The 12,527-nt window shown below is 37.4% G+C and overlaps 1 pseudogene across 1 annotated transcript; it reads right to left on the bottom strand.

The window, feature by feature from the left end:
- Positions 1-4,946: 4,946 nt before the first annotated feature.
- LOC311604106 (T-complex protein 1 subunit delta-like) lies at positions 4,947-6,862 on the bottom strand (annotated as a pseudogene). Its single transcript has 2 exons — positions 5,469-6,862; positions 4,947-5,285 (listed from the first exon to the last, which is right to left on the bottom strand). The product of its transcript is annotated as a T-complex protein 1 subunit delta-like (transcript).
- Between the last annotated feature and the right edge of the window lie 5,665 nt (positions 6,863-12,527).

Raw genomic sequence — 12,527 nt, 5'->3', positions numbered from 1 at the left:
TTTTATCTTGGTGCGTCTAAAATTCTGAATGTAAATCAGTCTCCACCACGTCTTGTCTTGTCATTATCAACTTAAAACATCTATCTAGACCTAAAAACCTCTTAACCCTTAAACAACTAAACTTCATTGTGAAACTAAGGTACCTGGTCATCAACTCCATCAGGGACTTGAGAAGGAATAATCTTGATTACCTGAGTATGCCGGGAGTGCAGGTTAGTAGCTTTCCAAAAGAGAAGATGACAGAGACAGTTTGCTACCTGAATAGCCACCCAAAACTCTCTTATTATGTTGAAGCATCTTTTAGCCTTCTGGTCCAATATATCTGACAGATGTATTTGAGAGGCAGGAACTGTTGAGGATTTGCTTACCCTATCTTGGCAGAGTTTGGATGTTGACTGTGTCTGCATCCAAGCATGCCCTTTTTTAGGCAGAATTCTCTCTGTGGTAAAAAAAACAGGACATTTTGCCCAGTGGCTTGTTTGTCACATTTGAAGCCATCTCCATAAGGAGGATATTTGATGCTCATCATCCTCTTTTATGTAGGCTAGGTATTGCCAGGAGTTAACCTGTCTCATTTTCAGTGAACCTTTAAAATAATAAAAATATTTTTATTTAATTTTTTTATTTAATTGATTTATTCAGAATACATCTCAATTGTTATCCCCTGATGTGTATACTCCCATTCCTCCTTCCCTTCCACTGCCACCCTATGCCCCTCCCCTAGGTCTGTGACAGAAGGGGACCTCCTTCCTCCCCCACCATACAGTCACAGCCTATCAAGTCTCATCCTGGTAGCCTGCCTATCCTTTCTCTGAGTGCCACCAGCCCTCCCCACCAAGGGAAAGTGGCTAAATATGGGGCACCAGAGTTCATATTAAGTCAGTCCCCCCTCTCCACACAACTGTGGAGAATGTCCTGTCCATTGGCTAGATCTGAATAGGGGTTCAATGCTTACTGAATATATTTTCCTTCATTGGTGCAGTAGTTTGAGCAGATCCCTGGGTCCAGATCCACCTGTTATCTTGTAGGTTTCTAGGACCCTCTGGATCCTATTTCACCATTTTCCCATACTTCTCTCACCTAGAGTCTCAATAGGGAGTCCTCACATCTATTCCAATATCCTGGTAAGTGAAGACTTTCATGGGACATCCCTTTTGGGCTAGTGTCCAATTACAAGTGAGTATATACCATGTGAGTCTTTCTGGGTCTGGGTTAACTCACTCAGGATGATCATTTCTAGTTCCATCCATTTGCCTGCAAATTTCAGAATTTCCTTGTTTTTAATGGGTGAGTAGTATTCCATAATGCAAATGTACCACGGTGTCTGTATCCATTCTTCGATTGAGGGACATTTAGGTTGTTTTCAGGTTCTGGCTATTACAGATAAGGCTGCTATGAACATGGCTGAACATATGTCCTTGTTGTGTAGTGAAGCATTTTTGGGTATATTCCAAGCAATGGAATACCTGGGTCTTGGGGTAACTCTACAGTGATAAATGTGGGTCTACTTGCATTTTTTCTACATGTAGACATCCAGTTAGACCAGCACCATTTGTTGAAGAAGCTATCATTTCTCTATTGAATAGATTTGGCTTCTTTATCAAAAAACAAGTGTCCATATTTGTGTGGGTTTATTTCTGCGTCTTTGATTCGATTCCATTTATCAATCATCCTATTGCTATGCCAGTACCATGCTATTTTAATTACTGTTGCTCTATAATACAGCTTGAGATCATGTATGGAGATTCCTCTGTAGGATCGATCTTTTATTGTGCAGGATTGTTTAAGCTATTCTTGGTTTTTTGCTTTTCCATATGAAGTTGAGAATTGTTCTTTCAATGTCTTTATAATATTGTGAAGGTATTTTGATAGGGATTGCATTGACTATACAAATTGCTGTAAAACATTTTTAAATGTCATATTCTTTTTTTTTTTATATTCAGAATTTTATTTTATTTTTTTTAATACATTTTTATTAATTTATACATATTACATCTCAGTTGTTAGCCCATCCCATGTATCCTCCCATCCCTCCCTTCCTCCCACTTCCCCCCCCTACTCCCCTCCCCTATGTCTGTGTCTGAGGGGGATCTCCTCCCCCTGAATATGCTCATACGGTATCAAGTCTCTCCTTGGTGACCTATTATCTTTCCTCTGAGTGCCACCAGGCATCTCCATCCAAGGGACATGATCAAATATGGGGCACCAGAGTTTGTGTGAGAGTTAGATCTTCTTCTCCACTCAACAGTGGAGAATGTCCATCGGCTAGTCCGGGTAGGGGTTCAAGGTTTTTACTGCCTATTTTTTCCTTGGCTGTTGCCACAGTTTGCGGAGGACCCCAGGGCCCAGACTCGCCTGTAGTTTTCCAGGACCCACTGGATCCTTCCATTTCCTCTTTCTCCCAGGCTTCTCACACCTAAAGTTTCAATAGGATGTCCTCCCCTCTTACCCATTATTCTGGTAGGTACAGTTTTTCATGGGGACGTACACCTTGGGCTAGTGTCTCGATATAAGTGAGTATATACCATTTAGCTCTTTTTGCTTCTGTGTGAACTCACTCATTATGACAATTTCTAGTTCAATCCATTTGTCCACAAATTTTGGAAATTCCTTGTTTTTAATAGCTGAGTAGTATTCCATAGTGTAAATGTACCACAGTTTCTTTATCCATTCTTCTGTTGAGGGACACGTAGGTTGTTTCCAAGTTCTGGCTATCATGAATAAGGCAGCTATGAACATGGTTGAGCATATGTCCCTGTTGTGTGGTAGTACATCCTCTGGGTATATTCCAAGGAGTGGAATAGCTGGGTCTTGAGGAAGCCCTATTCCCATTTTTCTGAGAAAGCACCAGATAGCTTTCCAAAGTGGTTGTACTAGTTTGCATTCCCACCAGCAATGCAGGAGTGTTCCTCTTTCTCCACACCCTCGCCAGCATGAGGTGTCAGTTGAGTTATTGATCTTAGCCATTCTGATGGGTGTAAGATGGAATCTCAGTGTCGTTTTGATTTGCATTTCTCTGATGACTAAGGAGGTCGAGCATTTCTTTAAGTGTTTGTCTCTGAGGTTTTTGACAACCTTTTCTAACTATCCTACCTTGTCTGCATGATTCCTATAGAATCATATCTATCTGTCACACCTAAGATGTATTTTCTAGTGATAAAAGTAGACTAATGATTCACATGACCATGATTTGATCAGCTACAATTAACTTGTATAACTTATTTATCCTATATAATCTGCAATAGCACTTTCAAAGTATTAGAAGTAAACCTTGTATTATAATTGAGTTATTTGGGTACACTATCTCATATTAGAGTATATATATATATATATATATATATATATATATGTGTGTGTGTGTGTGTGTGTGTGTGTGTGTGTATTGCGTGTGTGAAGAATAAATTTACATTTGAATTCTATACTACTGTATCTAGAATTAAACTTAGTTTGCATCTATATACAAAATTCTATACCAGTGAATTAAAATTAACCTTGTGAGTGACAATTGAGGCATTCAGTTGAAGGGCAGATTCACTAACCTACTTTTTGTTCTACCTTCCATATATCTATTTCTATATTACTCCTTCTTTCTTTTCAAGCCCTATCTTCACACCTAAGAATGGGAGGGAGGGAGAAATGGGAGGACACAAGGGATGGGATAACAATTGAGATGTAATATGAATAAATTAATAAAATATATTAAAAAAGAATGTAAGATAAGGGAAAAACGAGATACTGCTGAGTCTAATTTTGTTTTCTTTCTAAATAAGAGCAAAAATAATTTGTAACCAACTCCCATTGACAATAACCTTCTATTGCCCAAAAAAGCAAAGAAAAACCTACCCGACCCTCCTTAAAGGAAAAGGGGCTTTGTTTCTTAAGATTTCTTCTACCTTATTTGGGGCAAATAATACCTATTAGGGGCCCAAATAAAATTGGAGAAATGGTTAAACAAGCTAGGAATCGCATTTGTGTTCCAGTATCTAAATGTTGAAAAATTCCAGACTTAATTAGAGTACTGTGTGGGAAAATCTAAAATGTTGGACCAATAGGGATTGGAAGCTTTCTTTGAAAGTGTCCTGGGAGCTGTCTTGTTCTGATGAGGAACTGAAGCAATGGAAGCACTTGGTGCTGGAACATGAAGGATACAGGATGTCAGTGTCCAACATGCTGAAAGGACTGCATCTCTTCAAGTCTAATCCAATTTCAGTGTCCAGTTCTTTTGTTCCAAAAGCATATAACTTCTCACAAACATTAAACAGTACTAAAATTATAAGTGTATACGGTATGCATGATACACAAAACAATTAAGGCTAGTTTTCTGCTTTTTGTATAAGCAGATAAAAAGACATCTGTAAATCTTCATTTATGCCATATGAAGAATGGTCTCTAATAGTAGTAATTCATAAAGGATGTATTTTCAAAACAACTCTTTACCTCTGGTTCAGGGAAGATTGTGGAAGAGGGTATCAGTTGAGTATCAGATAGATAGTTTGATGTGAAATTGTGTCTTCTATTAATATTAGAAACTACACCCATAAGTTCTCACCAATAAAAGTGCCTAAACCATAGGCATGGCGAAGTGGACAGAGAAAGAGCTACAAGGAAAGACACATAAAAAAGTCTTACCCAAGGAAAAGCACACTAATTGGTTATTCATCCAAATGTTTAACTCTGACATCATATAAATAACATTATAAAAATTGTGAAGGTTATATTTAGGAATACATGTTTATATGTATACATATATGTGCATAGCAACAACTAATGGAAAAATAGTCCATGAACATAAAAGATATCAAAGAAGTGTATATGGAAGATTTTGAATGGAGGAAAGGGAAAGAGAAATTAATGGAATTATATATCATATGAAAAATAATAGTTAATAATAATAATAAATAGAATATATATATATATATATATATATATATATATATATATATATACAGTTTGACACCAAATATTTAATTTTCATTAAATTGTTTCAAGATGATTTCAAACAAATGCCAACTGGAAGACAATGTCCAAAAACTCTGAAGAAGCAAGCTCCAGACAAGAAGGAATGCCAGTACTCCTGTCCACAATGGTGCCAGTTGGGCAGCCATATCCAGATTATCGAGTACTCACCACATCATTGAGTTTCAGAATGCTCCGCACAGTTTCAGTTGTTAGGGTCAAAGTACTGACTGACACCAACAGAGGCTGGACAACCATTTCCTCCAAAATGTTAGAAATTCCACCCTTTCGGACATTAATGCCTGTAGTTTTTTTCTCCTTGGGCATGCCTGTTTCTTAATTAATTTTTTATTATTTTATTTTATTAATTTATTCATATTACATCTCAATGGTTATCCCCTCCCTTGTATCCTCCCATCCCTCCCTCCCTCCCATTTTCCCCTTACTCTCCTCCCCTATGACTGTGACTGAGGGGGACCTCTTCCCCCTGTATATGCTCATAGAGTATCAAGTCTCTTCTTGGTTCCGTTACTGTAGAAATGGGATTCAGGTCAGAATTTTCAGCTAGTGTAGACAGAATGACTTCCATAGCATCTGCGAAAGCACGAACACAGTAGGATTCCATACCACTCAGTGTTCGGGAGTACTCAGTCAGTCTCAACTCTATTTCTGTAGCACCACCTCCTGTAGTAAGAGCTCTCTTCTTCACTAAGCAGCGGGTAACACAGAGAGCATCATGAACGGAATGCTCAGCTTCTTCAATCACCAGTTTGTTAGAACCATGGACAACTATTGTCACTGTTTTGCCTGGGCTTGTACAACCTGTGATCTTGGATAGTTTTCCGGAACCATTTAAACTGACTTCCTCTGCTAACTCAGCAGAGCCCAGCATGTGAGGAGTGAAATGGTCAATATGAGCAACTGGTTTGGTTCCAGTTGTCTTACAGATGAACTCAATGTCTTCTCTTTCAATATCCTTAACCATCATAATCTTCATCTTATTCAGAAAATGTAAGGCAAGCGCATCGCTGAGGATAGACTTCTGTGTGAGAAGGACAGTACATCCCGTCTTCTTAATCTGCTTCACCAGATTTAAAATACAGGCTCTCTCTTCTCAAAGCACTCGGTCCATCTGTGCATAGTCAGACACTACGATCTGTTTCTCCATATCTGTTTTAGGAGCAGACAAGGAAGACTGAATAAGACCAATCTTAGCCTTTTCAACTCTTGTTATGCCAGAATTTGCCGCTTTCTGGGTGAGAACAAGACCTTCCACCAGCTCACAGCCGTCTATTGTCCCACCAAGATTCTTAACTATTTTAATATCTCTAAGGTCTACACTGGTAGCTGCGGCTGGGTCAATCACTTTCATCACCGCATTAACACTCATTGGAGAGAGAAGACTAGAATACTGAGAGACAGCCTTTGAATTCAATGAAGTGGTCGCACTATTTAACAGAGTTTCTCTGTCGTTCAGTTTCACAGGTCGAGACATGTCAGAAGCATTTCAAGACCCTTTTCCAAAGCTTTTTGGAATGACTCAGAAATGATGGCTGGATGTATACCTTTCTGCAGAAGCTTGGTCTAAAAGAGAGCCAGCAATGATGACAACTGATGTGTTCCCATCCCCTGCTTCTATGTCTTAAGCTTTAGACAGCTCCACCAGCACTCTGGCTGCAGGGTGCAACACTTGCATTTGTTTCAGAATACTGGCATCATCATTTGTAATGGTCATATCACCTTTTCCATCTTGAATTATTTTGTCCGTTCCCTTAGGTCTAAGGCTTGTTCTAATGCCATCAGCAACCACTTTGGCCGCGGAAATGTTGCTGAAGCGGATCTGGGCCAGCTTGTCGCGGTCCTGGTAGGCATCTTTCCCGCAGCTGCTCGCTATGTTCTCGGGCATGGCGACCTTGGCGATGTCTGCACGAACTCAGATTCCGGCCTGCCGCGGTGTAACCGTCTCCGGCTGCCTCCTCCGCGAAACTTCCAGCTTTAGGTATATTTTCATTTGCACTTTCTGACCTTTGTAGTGCAAGTTGGTACAATTATTTTGAATATTAATTGGAAAAACTAAACTGAAAGTCTATTTCTTTACATGGACCCACACTTATTTTTTTTTCTGATACAATACTTTTCTTCCTGGGTCATTAAAGAAGTTTCTATGTCATGATTTTTTTTTCATGTTCTTGTCCAGAGAAGAGGCAAGTTATTCATATAAAAAACAAATCTTTACTTTCTAGGCATGAGTATCAAGAAAGCACACCGTTAGGACACTGGAAAACATTTCCTCTATCTGAGAGAGACTAAGAGACATATTATTGCTATTCTTAGAACTCCTTTTCCCTTCTAGTTATGGTAGTCTCAAGGAACTGTCTTAACTGTTTCTGAGGTTTTATCAAAGAGTCGAAAGAGTCTACTAAATCTCTGTAAGTCTCAAATTTACCCAGAGGCTACATTTTATTGTAAGAGCGCAGAATTTGGTCTTTGCCCAGATGTTATCTCTTGCTTTGAAACCCTTCTGTTGTCTGGAAGGACTGAGTGCAAAAAAAACAGACTGTATCTTGAGCAAGCACGTCTGTCTTCCATTTTCTCTAAATTCTGTTAAATATTTCAGTAGAACTGTCTCTTTATCTTCCTTCTGAACTCTTTTTATATGCAACCTAAAATAAATCAGCTGACAGTTTTAATATTCTTCCAGAAAGAATCCTATGCTATATCAATGTTCTATGGTAAATAGTTTTTGATACCCAAGATGGTAAGGTACCGAATAGGGTAAATGGTGAGATTGTTGACCTATGGTGAAGGAAACAAATGAAGCATGTTGTTTGGAGAGAGTTTAAGAACAATACTGAAACTAACTCAAAGCCATTCTCCATATTATCATTGGGAGGCAGCAACTGTAAGCAATGTTATTGAAAATGCTTCTCCCTATAAACTGCTCTCACCTCTCTTTACTGTGGATATCATTACCGAGATTACATTATGGCATGTGGCAAGAACTTTTATTTGTGTAATTAGTGTCTCTAATCAATGACCCTTGTACACATGATCAAACTGAGAAGTTCCTAAGGGGATATAGTGGTTAGAGTCAGAAACAGAGGATATAGCCTTGCAAGCACTGGGATATATATACACATTATGAACCCAATATGAGGGCTATGGTTTCATCAGGCAGCCCAGCTACACTGTGCCTGATTTCTGACCTGTAGATATTATGAAATAATAAATATTATTTTAAGTCTCAAATACATCAGGATTTTTATTTTGATATAAAAAATAACTATATTTTGGTTGATGTTTTGCTATCATATGAATTTCTATGGCATAATAGTTATCACATGTAGATTAGTGGTAGCTACAACATTCATTAGTATATTGTATTAATAGTTTACTATAGTCTGTGCTGGTTTTAAAGTAAAACAAATGCAATTTAGGAGATAAACACAAGGTTCACTAGACACATAGCTCAAGAAATATTGTCCCTGATGGCTGGGAGGCATGCTGTATCTTGCTGACATCTGTGCTGGGCCTTTTATGTCAATAACAGCCAGACAGGAGGGCAAAGGAGAAAGGACATTCTTCATTCAGTGAGAACTGTGAATCTGGAGTTAAGGAAAAGAAACAGAGTGTGGAGCGAGGTCAACCCACAGTTATATTGACTAATAAGGGTTTAAGTTTGGAGGGTAAATTTTTCTTTGTTTTAAGAATGGATAAATGTACTTAAAGCGTAAATGCTATTTTAGTTAGGGTTTCTATTGGTGTGATAAAATACCATGAGCAAAACCAACTTGATCAGACAAAGGGTTACCTCATCTTAGAACTTTCTGGCTCTACCACATCAGTGAGAGATGTCAGAGCAGAATCTCCGGGCAGGAACCTAGAAACAGGAAGTGAAGCAGAAGCTACGGAAGAGTGTTGCTTACTGGATTGCTCATTCTGGCTTGCTCAGCCTCCTTTCTCAATCAACCAAGGACCTCCTACCTACAGATTACACCACCAAAATAATCTGGGCCCTGCCAAACCAATCATTGATCAAGAAAATTACCCTCAGACTGGCCCACAGGCAATCTAGTGGATGCGTTTTCTCAACTAGAGTTCCTCTTCACAGATAATTATAGCTTGTGTCAAACTGATAAAGAATCTACTATAAGAGCAGGTCAAAGAACTTAGAAATTAAAGAAATATTTCTTCAGCTGTAACAGGAGCTCAGGTAAAATATATATCTGCATAACTTAGGCTGATATATCTGCTTTCATGTTAAAATATTTAAAAGAAATCGTTAGCTTGGGAGCTTTTACATTTAAACTGTTGTTCATATCAAACAATGTATTTTATACTTTAACATATCATAACACATAATAAAGATCATGTAATTTAAAAAGAAATACATTTTTTATTACAATGTACAAGATATTTCAGATTTGATAGGAAATATTAAATAAGTGTGTTTGTTATCATTATGGGTGTTTTTACATATGAAACTCATAGAAAATGCAAATGCATTTTTTATTACAATGTACAAGATATTTCAGATTTGATAGGAAATATTAAATAAGTGTGTTTGTTATCATTATGGGTGTTTTTACATATGAAACTCATAGAAAATGCAAACAGAATTTCAGTGACAATCATTTAAACAACTTGAAGTACACAGAAATAGTGTTTGGACATTATTCCCAAAGTAACTGGTTATTATTGTGCCTTTTCTCCCTTATTTAAATTTTAGAAAATAGTTTAGGAATTTGAATAACCACAGTAGTTTCAGAACAAGTCACATGTGTTTAAGATTAATACTTAAGAAAATGAACTTTCTATAGTTTATGTAACTGATGGAATTCATAGAATGAAGTTTAATTTTTTAAGGAAGTTTTTTTATCCTCTTGTCTCCACTTAACCTTGACTGTTGTCTTCACTATTATTCTTAAATACATCTTATATTAGGAAACTGGAGATCAAGACCTCACAAAATCATAGAATCTCCTATTTGGGATCAAAGGCATAGGTCAGTTAGATGACTTCTCTCTTAGTTCGTATCTCTGACTCTTAAGAGTTCTGGTGTGACCCCTGTGAATTCTAGAAATTTCTTAGCCACTCAGACTTAAAAGCAATTCTTTTAGGCCTACTATCTAAAAAGGCTCTTCACTCTGAATAAAGATTTGTAAAAAGCATGTGGATTAATGCTCTTGTTCTTGTTCTTGTTCTTGTTCTTGTTCTTGTTCTTGTTCTTGTTCTTGTTCTTGTTCTTGTTCTTGTTCTTCTTGTTCTTCTTGTTCTTGTTCTTGTTCTTGTTCTTGTTCTTGTTCTTGTTCTTGTTCTTGTTCTTGTTCTTGTTCTTGTTCTTGTTCTTCTTCTTCTTCTTCTTCTTCTTCTTCTTCTTCTTCTTCTTCTTCTTCTTCTTCTTCTCTCTCCCTCTCTCTCTTCCTCCCTCCCTCCATCGTCTCTTTCCTAAAAAAAGATATCCATTCATACACTTGAATACAGATTTCATCATAGAAATACATTGCATTGGGTAATTTTCTGGGTAAATTAATGCCTAAGGAGAAGTTAAAGTTTTATTTTTAAATTTTCTCTTCTCTCTGTGATGAGGAAAGCTCAGTATTGAAGTATGAGAAAGAAAAGGAGGTATGTGATCTTCACATTGCTTAAGGCAACTAATTGTCTTTTGCTCGTCTCACAATTTCCTACTACCATTTTATGTAGTTGAAATTTCCATAAACAGTACTTGTATTTGTATCCAAAGACCGAAACATAAATTGCGTGACTATTTTAGGATCTATGTTTCCCAAAGGTTGGGATGGTCTCATGGGTGTATTGGAGCTACCTGAGGCAATTATCTGGTATACCTGTGTCTAGTCTTTCTGGAGACAAATGAAGGGCTATGTTACGTTGCCTGCTCCTATTTGACAAAGTATAAGATCCAAGAAGCACGTAACTTGGCTAATGGATCTTTTCACCCATCTAATGATCTGCTACAAAATAGTTTAAAGCCGGCAGACACCAGACAAATATCATGGCCATGCCTTTCCAGAGTGTCTAGGGATTATAACACTAATAAAGACACCTTCCTAGCAAGGACAAACATGACTGTCTTAGTAGTCGATGGACTTGGTTAGCTCCTCCTTTGTCATGGTTATCTCAGATGGGTAGAGATGAGCTGTTACTGTGATGGTGGTTTGCCATTGACTAGCAGAGTAGATACTTTACTCCTGTCTCCTTCTGCTGACGATACAATCTGATGTACTTGAACTTATATGACACAGAAACATTAAGCTGCTTTCACCTCTGAACTGATAAAGTTCAACACATATGGTGGAGTACAAATGAAACATGTAGGCTTATATTTCTTTACTTTTAGTTTTTCAAGATTCATTTCATTTTTATTTTATTTATTTTGTTTTTAATTATGTATATATGTACTTGCCTAAATGGGGGTATGTATAATAAGTGCAGGTTCCTACAGAGAAGCATTGGCTCCTCTGGACCTGGAGATAAATGAGCCTACATTTCTCAGTTTTCCTGTAAAAAGCCACCATCTCCCAGTAGAAATGCATATGAAAACTGGAGTAGTTATATGTATAAAATTTTATTTCACATCCCAATAAAGCTAGGTTTATAACCATATCTGTAAGTCAATTACACTACTACAAGTATACTCTGTGCTATGACCTGGCTTAAGTCCTTAGGAATATAAGACACTTATATTCCAAAGTGTCAGTAAGACATAGGACTATTAATGCCACAGATTTATGCTTCAAATAAATGAACTTCAAGAACAGAACATTTTTCTAGGTTACCAAGGTAGAGAGCAGTTATGCTTTGTGTGACACTTAGAGAGACATAGATGGAGATGAGATTCTAAGATGTTTCACATGCCATCTCAGGATACTGTAAGAGTAGGCTATCCTTCTTCCACATGTAAATCCAATGTTCTATGGCATCAGATTCCACAGAATAAAATTTGCATGCCGGAAATATTTTCCCTATCTTATATTGAACCAGCTTAGAGGATAAGAATCAGAGTATAGAGGAAGAGAATGGGCAGCCCTTGCTTCTTGAGTGGCTAATAATATCTGACCTAGAATGTGAGCACTGTTAGGAAATTAAACAAAAGAAATACTAAAACTTTATAGCATGTATGTTATTAGTCTTTTATAATATTTTGCTTTAAAATGTAGATTGATTCATTCCTATGGTTAAAATTAGTTTCAAGGAGGAAGAATATTCCTAGGGGCAAAAAGCTATGTATGTTAGTGTGATCCAATGTTCCCTCATTTTTCTCTTTTCCTCCTTTTTTGGAATGGTAACATATAGTCTGTGACACAGTTTCTTGGAAGAATGCAATTTGCATTTTGCTTTCACAGGAGGTTTACAATTAAGAGACTGCCTTGAGTCTTATAAGAGACTTTGGATTTGTTATTTTTAAAGAATCTTGAGACTGTGAAAGACTATGGGGACTTCTGAAGTTGGAGTAAAATTTTCTTATTATATGCCTACAAGTCTATGAGGGTCTAGGAGTAGAGTGTGGTGTTCCGGTGGAAATGTTTTGGGAGGGACTTGGAGGTGTGGTC

Source organism: Acomys minous (genome assembly GCF_964271855.1).
Source record: "Acomys minous genome assembly, chromosome: 8".
Classification (NCBI taxonomy): Eukaryota; Metazoa; Chordata; class Mammalia; order Rodentia; family Muridae; genus Acomys; species Acomys minous.
This window is presented reverse-complemented; position numbering and strand designations above follow the sequence as displayed.